General features: G+C 30.2%; 1 pseudogene; it reads left to right on the top strand.

The window, feature by feature from the left end:
• The first annotated feature begins 218 nt into the window (after window positions 1-218).
• On the top strand, window positions 219-4108 carry LOC149884480 (uncharacterized; annotated as a pseudogene).
• Window positions 4109-10644: the final 6536 nt, after the last annotated feature.

The following is a 10644-nucleotide window of genomic DNA, read 5'->3' as shown; positions in this document are numbered from 1 at the left end:
GTGGAAAGTTAGGTGGAAATAAGCGCTCAAAGCCCACGATAAATGTGAGTTTTCATTAACTCCATAAGGTGAATTTAATAGATTGGTAAAAAATTTAAAACAACTGTTTTTGATAATATTTTACCAATAATTTAGTAATCGTTAAATAATAATTTAATGATAATTAAATGATAATCTAATGGTCGCGATAAACGATAAATGTCGCGATTAAACGATAAATGTCGCGATTAAACGATAATGGTCGCGAGCTTTTCTTCAAGTGCTTTGATGAAGCATATTGGGAAAGAACAGTTGCCGAACAACAAGAATGGTATACTGAGGCAGAGTAAGTTATAGCAGCTGAAGAATTAATCAGAAAACAAATATTTTCACAAGAAACTCATCCATGCAGACACATGAAGTTAACTCAATTAAAATATGGTCATAATCGAGGATAAACGTAATCATCCCATCATATGTTCCGCTAATATCCCTCTTCACATCTGCACTTTTAGAAAAAGCAGGAAAGTAACTTAAGAAAAATAAGAAAAACTTCCAGGTAGCAAAGTCTTTATATATAAAATAACATATAACTCTGAAAACATGTTTAAGAGATGAAGATCAAACGCAAATTGAATTATTTGTAGAGAAATATTCGAATAAATCAATAACTAGTTATTGGAATGCTGTTTACTTATGTGAAAGCAGAGATTCCATTTTGATGAAAAAGTATTCAGAGAAGTTGAAAATTGCGAAAATATGTTTTAGGGGAGAAGCATATGCACTAAATACCAAGTACTTGATTGCAATGTGCTTATTTGCAAAAAAATGAAATTTGATGACGTTGAAAAAATGTTTAGAGGTATAGAAAAAATGCGAAAAGAGGTTTAAATGAAGTTTCAGGAGATTTAAAACTAATTTTTAGTTTCAGGAGAGAAATATGGGGATAAACTCGATACTAGATACCTAATTGAAATCAACAGCTCAATAACGCTAAAAAAATATTTAGGGATGAAGAAAAAATGAGATAGAAAGTTTTAGGAACGAAACATGCGGATATAAAAAAAAAAAAAAGAGTTAGAAAATATCTTGCAACTGTCTCAATACATGGTTGTAAGTTGTGTAGATGATAAAAAAAAGATTTTCTTACGATGTTAATTTTCGGAATTTTAAAACATACGTTTTTTTTTGTTTTTTTTTCGTTTTTTTTTAAAAATTGAATTTTTTTTGTCAATAAATAAATCTTAAAATTATAAATGTACTCTGTAAACACTGATTTTTTTTGATTCGCTAAAAATAAATCAAAGTTTGAAAAAAATTTTAGTTCGCAACACCACTGTTAGATCTTAAGCAAAAAAAAGCGAAGTTGAAGATAAAGCAAAGCAAACTAACGAAAAACTGTGTATTATTCATGGTTCGGCTATTTATGGTTTGGCTGTTCATTTAGTTCGGCTGTTTATAAAACGATACCATAAAATATCATAAGTGGAAAATTTCCAATTGTAAATTTTTAGTTTGTTTAGTTTAGTTATGCCCTTTTTTGTAAATTTGCTAAATTTTTTGGGCGTTAAGATTTTGTTGTAAAAACTTTACCAAGTTCAGAGAGAACTCTCTTAAATACTTTCTTTAAGAAAAGTTAAAATAAACTTCTAACATGCTCTTCCACCATTGTAGCATTTTTTTCTCTTTATCTATTACAAATCGGAGAAACTCACTTTTATCATCATAAGTAAAATCTTTAAAACTTTGGTTGCATAAATCAACGTCAACTAAAACAGTGATATTTTTCGTGAACGAGAACAAAAACGAGGACAAAATTTATTTTAAGAACGAAAACTGAATAAAAACGATAATTTTTAATTATCGAAGCTAAATAAAAATTGAATCGAAAATTATTATAGAACGAAAATAATTTCTTTCTATTTTTAAAAACAATTTGAATTTTTTGATACATAGTTATTATTATGACTATTCACATATTATTCGAACTAAATGAAAATTGAATCGAAAATTATCACGGAGCGAAAATATTTTCGTTCTATTTTTAAATTCCATTCAAAGCCTTCGATTTAAGACTTCGAGCATAAAAGTATTAACCTTGCTTTTTATTTTATTAAACACATCTCGCAAGAAGTAGTTAACAAACGGAAACCTACATAACGAATTTGAGTAAACTTTTTGCTGGTATAAAGAGAAATAGTGCAGTATGGAAAATGGTTTGATTACGAACCCAACGAATCTTAAAGTTTGTTTTTTTTTCTATTTGATGAATTGTTTTTATTTTAAAACAAACGAATCATTTTATTATTTTCCAGTGAATACTGAATAACTTATACGAACTTATCTATAGATAGTTAGATAAATAGATAGATAAAATATAAATATACAAATAAGTTATACGAACTTGTTTATCTTTTTCTAGCTTCGTTCACGAAGAAACCATCCTTCTGTACACGTCGAGCTTGAACAGACGGAATCAAAGAAATTAAGTGAAACAAACCATATGTGGATAAAGAAATTCACAATATGAAGGTGGGTGCACTAACTTATGTTCTTCATCAACTCAGAACCAGACGTTGTTGCAATCCATTATTCGTAGCACTACCTCATAGCCTACTAATTCACAAGAGTATAAAAGTCGGCTTAACTTCCTTCTTCATATTATAATTGCAACATGTAATCCAGTTACATTGGTAGAAAATGCAGCTGTTAGAAAATTTGTTAATTCCTCAGAATCTAAACTTGCGATGCCTTCATATGCCAAATTTAACAGCCTACTTAATGAAGAAGTTGCTGTTTTAACAAAACTTCGTGACCTCATATCTGATGGCTGGGTCTTACCGCGTTCATTTTAGGAATTTCTGTTAGTTTTTTTTTCACAGCACATCCGAAAAACCAATACATGCTCTGCATAATTTGTATCTTATTAAACATCCATATTCAGGTGAACAAATTTCTGATTGTCTTGAAAAATGCCAAAAACATTAGAATATTTTCGGAGAAAAAATATTGGTAGTAATTTCGGACCATGGAGCAAATAATGGTCAAAGGCATAAAACTATTGACAATTAGAGCTCAAGCTAAACGTGATATACTTAGTGAATTAAAAAATGAAGTTAGTGAAGAGCAGATGATGGATCCGCAAGAACACGAGAATATAACATCAGAAAAAATTGTCCACAAAAGTGGTAAGACTGTGATCAGCGAATGTTCTACAAAATGGAACATCACTAACTTAATGGTTTGGAGACTTCTGGAGATCAAGACATCTTTAAACGAAGTACTTGATGACCTAAACATCGATTCATTTGCCAATTGCGAATGGATATTGCAACAAGATTTGTCATTCTTCTAGAACCTTTTGCCATTGAAGTTGATAATCTCCAGACAGATGCACTTTCTCTCTCAAGTATTATACCTTCGATACTCAATTTAGAATGCCACCTTGAGCGATTTGGAGAACCCAAAGATATAGCAGCTAAAATGTTTGCTGACCTACGCCGTCGGTTTGCAGTTCTTTTGCAGCCAAACTATCCTAATTTTAATCCACTGCCATGTGCCTCATGTCTTCTTGACCCCACGTGTGCAATAGCTCTGTTAGATGTTGAGCATACACAAATCAGAGACTGTACAAAGGCATACAGTTTGTCAAATGCAAAAAAGTCTGTTCAAAATAATTTACATTCAGCAAGTGCATGTGCTATTTTTGAGATAACTTAATTACCTAGAATAAGCCTTCTTTCATCTGCTTTCTTTTTTGCCACTAAATATTCCATTTTGTTAAATGGATACTTGCAGCAACAAGTATCCATTTAACAAAATGGAAATATTTAGTGGCAAAACAGAAAGCAGATAAAAGAAGGCTTATTCTAGGTAATTAAGTACAAAATGAACTCAAATATTTTATTGAAATTAGGAACAGCCTAATGTGCCAAAATTCTTTAAACTTCAGGAAGATGAGACATGCCGTTTACCCACATCTTCCACCAATAGCTGAAGGCCTCATCGCAGCTCTGCAACACAAGCATATGTTGAAAGAATTTTTTTCAATCTGTTCACAAATGGACGATGAAATCGGATGTCAGCGTCATTGGAAGTGCGAATTTTCTTAAAACCAAATTATCATTAAGTCTAGAAAAGCAGCTAATCTTATAATCACTACGCCATTTATGATTAAATTGTATGAGTACAATTAAAGTCAATACATTAAGTATTCATGAGTCAGTAATCTTAGTCAACAAAATATTCATTAATTGATAGTATTGATAATTGATAGTATAATTAGTAGTCCTTTGTTTTTGTTTAACGACTTTCTTTTGTTTCAAATTGCAGAACATTTTTACTTTTCTATTTGCGTATAATATAACGTTACATTTGATTACGTTTTTCTCATTTTGTGTTCGTCTATAGTACTGAGTCTTACTTCTATTAACTGTGTCTATATGATTACTTCTATTAATTATGCCTATATAATCTATGTATTATATTAGATTAAAATTAGATAAGATAAAAGTTTTGTTTGACGAACGAAAATTGAACTAAATAAAAACTAGAACTAAAATTACTTTAACATGAACTGAATAAAAACTAGAACTAAAATTACTTTAACATGAACTGAATAAAAACTTGAACTAAAATTTTTGCCTCCGAACTGAATAAAAACTAGAACTATAATTATTTTCTGAACGAAAATATCACTGACCTAAGTCTTGAGAACATGATTTCAAATTCTTTGATTAAAAAATCTGTGCTATCAAAGCCTATGAAGATTTTTTGGTGGTATCAAATGTGCTTTTTTTCATTATTTATTCATTAAATGCTACATTTTTTCATTAAAATACATCTTAAAGTCAGTGATAATTATGTACAGTTTTTGTTTAAATCACAAATGACATTTCAATGCGCTAATTTGATGGACATAAATTATTCTGTCAATTGTGAAAAAATTGATAAGTTTTTGGAAACTTTCCACTTTCTATACACTTTAAATGACATATTTCCAGATATCATTCCACTTTAAATGACGTGTTTAAGGTCAAATAAATTGCCAATTTTTTTGGCTCAAATTTTAAATGTAAATTGTTTAGGTGTTCTATAAAATGAGGAGTTTTGGCCGACCATTTAAAATTTGATTTTTATGCACTTGAGAGAAAAAGGTTTTAATGCCTTTGGAGAGAGATTGGTCCATTTTTTATTCAATTTAGTTCAGTTTTCCTACACCAGAAGCAGTCAAATTATAGCACACAGCATCACGAAAATTCCTCCATGTTTCACTCTTGTTTTAAACATTTCGATCTGAGCGCTCTTAGTTGATGAGGTTTCAAAACCCGTTTTTGGTCTTTGATAAATGGCTTAAAGCAACTCATTATTCTTACTTAGCTGAATAATGAGTCAACTGTATCTAACCCAGTGGGCACCAAGACGTCTATTAGACATCTCAACAACGTCTCAGACTGGTATCTAAATCCCATCTAAAAGACATCTAGATGTTAACACCTTTTGACGTCTGATGATATGAGGAAGTGCATTTCGGTGAACAGTAGGTAGTTGTTTTCTTTTATATATAAATAAAAAATGTTGCGATTAATTATTATTTAATTGCGCAACATTTTCTTAAAAATGTACTTCCTCTTATCATCAGACGTCTGAATTCAGGTGTCTTTGAGACAGCTCATATCAATCATTTGTGAGACATATGGATATTAGATGTCTTCGAGATACCTCAAATTAGTAATCTTAAAGACGGCTACTAAGTTAATACCTAATTAAAGGAAGTATCCAGAGGTTTCCAGAAGCATGCAGAAGCTTCCAGAAGTTTCTAGAAGAAGCATCTGGAAGCATCCAGTTGCATCCAGAAATATTTATTATTTTTATGACTTTAAGTGCAAAAATGGCTCCCGACAGTCTTGGATTGGAACTAAGAAAGAAAATTATTGGCGATTATGTAAGTGGAATGTCACAAAAAAGTATTTGTGACAAATATTGCGTGAAAAAATGGACCGTATCAAGACTATGTTCCAAATATCGTTCTACGGGGAAGTTGGCAGCAGATAACAAAGGTGGAAGACCGCGTTCCACCACTTCTAGAGAAGTTTCTATGATTGTCAGATCCGTCAAGAAGGATCCCTGGATATCATCAGTCGAGATACAAAAGCGATTAGAGCTGTCTGTATCGGACCGAACAATCAGACGACGTGCTGTGGAAGCCGGATTGTTTTCTCGACGCCCTGCAAAGAAACCGCTGATTTCACTAAAAAACCAGAAGAAAAGACTCCTGTTTGCTACATCTCATATTAACTGGAATGTGCAGAAATGGCGAACTGTCCTGTTCAGTGATGAATCGAAGTTCAACATCATTTATTAATTTTCGTGTACAAATAATGAACTTTGTGATGAATAAAACTTGAAGAACTTTGTCTCTAAACAGTTACATAGTTATTTCTCTAAATTGAAAAAATGCAGCACTTTTATATAAAGAAACTAAATTAGCATTATTTGGTTGCAAATGTTTTGTCCAATACTATATATCTATTAAAGAGTTAACACCCTTACTTTTACTGATAGAAGTGAGTCATTCGAATCGTTCATTTCAAATTCCATGAACTCATCGGTCGTGTTCACCATGTCCATATTTTGAATGAAGGAGCAGTTGATTGGACTGCTTGTTAAACTGTTTCCAACTCTGCCCCCGTTGTTGTGCATCCAACAAAGAACCTTACTTTGAAAGGAAAAAACTGAGCGTTTGAAATCTGGAAACCCACGAAAATATATTTTAAACATGGATCACAACATAGTTACAAATTCAAAAACATTTACAATCTTTTCGAACCTTTTGAAGGATTTGTACAATTAAAAATAACTCTTTATTGAACATATCTGCCAACAGTTATGTGGTTTACGATGCGCTTCATGAATGAACGATCAGGTGCATCACAAACAAAATTCTTCAAAGAAAGAGAAAAACGTTTTTCATTTATAATAACTGTCCCAGCTAAATTTTGAAGTTCTCCAACGATTTCACCTAGAAGTTCATATAAACTATCTGGCTTACTCTTACCAGAAAACAAAGAAATTATAAAAACGTCAAGACAATCAAAGTATCCCAATATCGCCCAAAACTGAATTCCAGTGGATTTGAAGATTGGTAAACCATCCACATTTATGTGTAAACCAATGCTATCGTTATTATTAAAATACGTTGGATTTTCTAGTATGCACTTTTCAATACCCTCTCGTATACCAAATTGTATAAAGGTACTTCCACATTTTTCTATTTCATAGGATGTTGTAGGATTTTTTAGCAAAGTTTCTGAATCTTTAGGCAATGATGGGTGCCCATTCTTTCTTAAAGTTTTTAACAAATCATTTAGAAATACACGAGAGCAGTTATTTCCACTGATGAGTCAACTTAATTCCATTGTCGCCATCAGAGGTATCTGATGAAGACAACACAGCTTCTTCATATCCAAAGTCATTGCTATCATCAAAGACAGACTGTTCAATACTATGACTGCTTTGACAAAAACCATTTCTTGCTGAGGAATGATTTGCCTCAAATTCAACATTGTCACTCCCATTATCGTGACCTTTTTTTCTGTTACGATTTTTTTCATATAAGTTGTCATGTAAAGTGTATTGTAGTTTTTCCTCCTTGGCATATTTATTTTTCTAAATATTTTATGTTCTTGAAAAAAGTAAGCTATATTATTTTCACACATGGGTATCAATATTAGAAAAACTTTTTTAATTAATGACAAACCTTTTTTTTTACTAAACATTTTCAAATCAATTTGATGATAGTAATATGCATAAAAATACAGTTTTAGTTTATAAATCCTACGTGAATATTAAAAATTGTAGAGAGTAAAAATATCATATATAAAAATATAACGATCATCAGATGTTATCTAACACGTGATCGCTGTTGCGTGATACTTAAAGTAATGTTTTATAAACCAAACTGGTTATTTAGTTTGTACAATAATAATAATTATTATTTTAATTATTTAATTATTATTTTGTATATTAATAATATTCGCTCTACTTGTACTAGGCTATATTGAATGTTAACATAATTTCTACACTACTATATATATATATATATAGTATTGTAGAAATTATGTTAACATATATATATATATATATATATATATATATATATATATATATATATATATATATATATATATATATATATATATATATATATATATACAGATTGGGAAAAAATTCTTAACTTAATACTTTTTTTTGTAAAATATTTAAAGTATGTAAGCAGTGGTGGAAAAAAAATTCATTTTAAAAAGTACTTCCCCGAATAATTTTTGAAAATGATGTGAAGGTTTCTTCTTTTACGTAAATGTCTCTTATTTAATATCCTCTTCTATTTTTTCTCCATAGTTTTTTTATGTAAAAGATATTAAAATTATATGTAAAACAAAACATATCTGATAATAAAAGACAAGCAACATTTATAATTGGGTTTTTAAAGAAGATTAATGAGTAAGCTTTCGTTAAAAAAAAGTTTTTACAATTGAGTTGCGCGGAAGAAATTTCGTAAAAAGGACATTGACGTAGCTTTCTTGAAATATTGTAAATATAGTTTGAGAGGTATTTTTTATTAGCGTTTTTAAGGTATTTTTAAAGTATAAGTTAATGCAAAACTTATGTAAAAGGGAGATCTTTACTAGAAAAGAAAATATAGAATTTCAACCTTGTGTTCACTGCGAGAAAGCCATAGTTTTAAAACGCTTTTTTCATACCCTGAAATATGGTTGTAATGTTTAATCCAATGTCATATGTTCACGACCAAAGAGTCACTTGACTTTATATAATAATATTATTATCAAGTCTAATGGTGGAATAAGGTGAGCTACCAAAGAGAAGCAAAATATTAATCAAGATAAATTAGATATTACTCAGCTTAGGTTTTTAATGAAGTTTGATGAACACTTTATTATTAATAAAAATTTGAAAACACAAGTTTCTTATCGTTAAGTATAATAATAATGTTAAAACCGATGGTTACACACAAACACACAAAACTGGCATTAAAACCATCAGCATTAAGTTAAAAAATATATGAGATCATACACTAATATTTTATGTCAATGTTTTAAACTATTATCATGAAAACTGATTTAAACGATGTAAAGCGATCCAAATCATAACACAAGTATCGTTCAAAAATCTCAAAAACGCAGTATTCAGAACTTCCGGAAGAAGTCGGTGACGGAAAAATTCGGATTTCAACATACCTAAGGTGCTTTAAGGTGTCTTTAAGGTGTTTTTTTGGTGCCTTTTAGATGTCTCAGGTTTATCTCAGACATTAAATAGACGTCCCATAGACTTCTTGGTGCTCACTGAGAAGCGCTAGTTAATAGGAGTTTGAGCGTAGTTTAGAAATACTTTTACCAATTTAGCAATCACTTCTATTTCTTTGTTGAACTAAGGAGTATTCTTACAATAAGGATTGAAGAGTAGAAACAAAAGTAATGGAGAGTAGAACAAAGCAACAGTTTGATGGCAAAAATGCTTCTTACAAATGGGATGCTCCTCTTTCACAATCGTTTTTAATGCTTCTAAAGGCAGCTGGAGTAAGCTATATATTTTTTTTCGAAAGTACAGCGGGAGTGGTTTTTGCAGAGTCAGCAAATTATTCTCAGGGTTAGGCCCCTGCATTTTTAAATGTTATATTTATCTTCTAATCTTATATGCTATTTTTATCTTCTAATGCTCTGGCACTTAGTAATAATTGAGTCATATAAAAAGTGCAAATAATAATTACACCATGAAGTAGTATATTATTTTTTATGTTTTTTTATACCAGTTCTAAAAATAACTAGAATTACTTTTATTGGTTATATTTTTTTAGAGAGAGCAACTTTTACCAGGTTAATAAATGACGTTACACCAACGTTGTAATTTAGTTGAACTTTAGATGAAATGTAGCGAGATTGCAATCTAATTCTGACTTTGGAACAATATCAAAAAAAAGAAATAATCTTAAAAGAAAAATAAATTAACTTGCTTATTTTTTAATGTTAATTTATAGCATATGTAAAAGGCGCTGATATAGCGTTTGTAGACATAATAACCCAAGGTTTAAGCTCTCGTGATAAAAATCATCTTTGATCATACCATCACCTTTGATCATGGCATCAGTTTATTCAATAAATTTTACTCTGATTGGTCTAAAATGTCTCACAGAATAAGGGCGTGGTTTCCTGTTAGCAAAGTAGACCAAACGTTTAACTCAAGCAAAATTCAGCCAGCAAACAACTGTTATACTCCTAAAATAAGTCTACATAAAAAAGAAAAAGAGTATTACACATTTTAACTGAAGCTTTATTTGTCACCTCATAATTTCATTTATATACCATTTGTTTCAAACGGTTCTTAGACAGACTAAACACACGCTTTTGTTCAACAAAAGATTGAAAATAAGTCACTTAACATCATACACGATGTCTTAATATTATATAAGCACGTTGCATTTGATAAACGAGTAGAAAGTTTAAACAAAAGTATGATTTACTAATTTATTAGTTAAACTGTATCACTAAACTGTTTTCTTTAATATAGCATTCACAACATCTAAATGAGATCAAGCAAGAAGTTTGAATGACGAGTCCTTATTCCAATAACTTAAATCAACTGAAACAT

Source organism: Hydra viridissima, unplaced genomic scaffold, assembly GCF_058129835.1.
Source record: "Hydra viridissima isolate aposymbiotic clone 2 unplaced genomic scaffold, HvirCarnegie_v1 scaffold_8, whole genome shotgun sequence".
In the NCBI taxonomy this organism is placed as follows: Eukaryota; Metazoa; Cnidaria; class Hydrozoa; order Anthoathecata; family Hydridae; genus Hydra; species Hydra viridissima.
The sequence above is the reverse complement of the archived record's forward strand: the minus strand, read 5'-3'. Positions and strand labels throughout refer to the sequence as shown.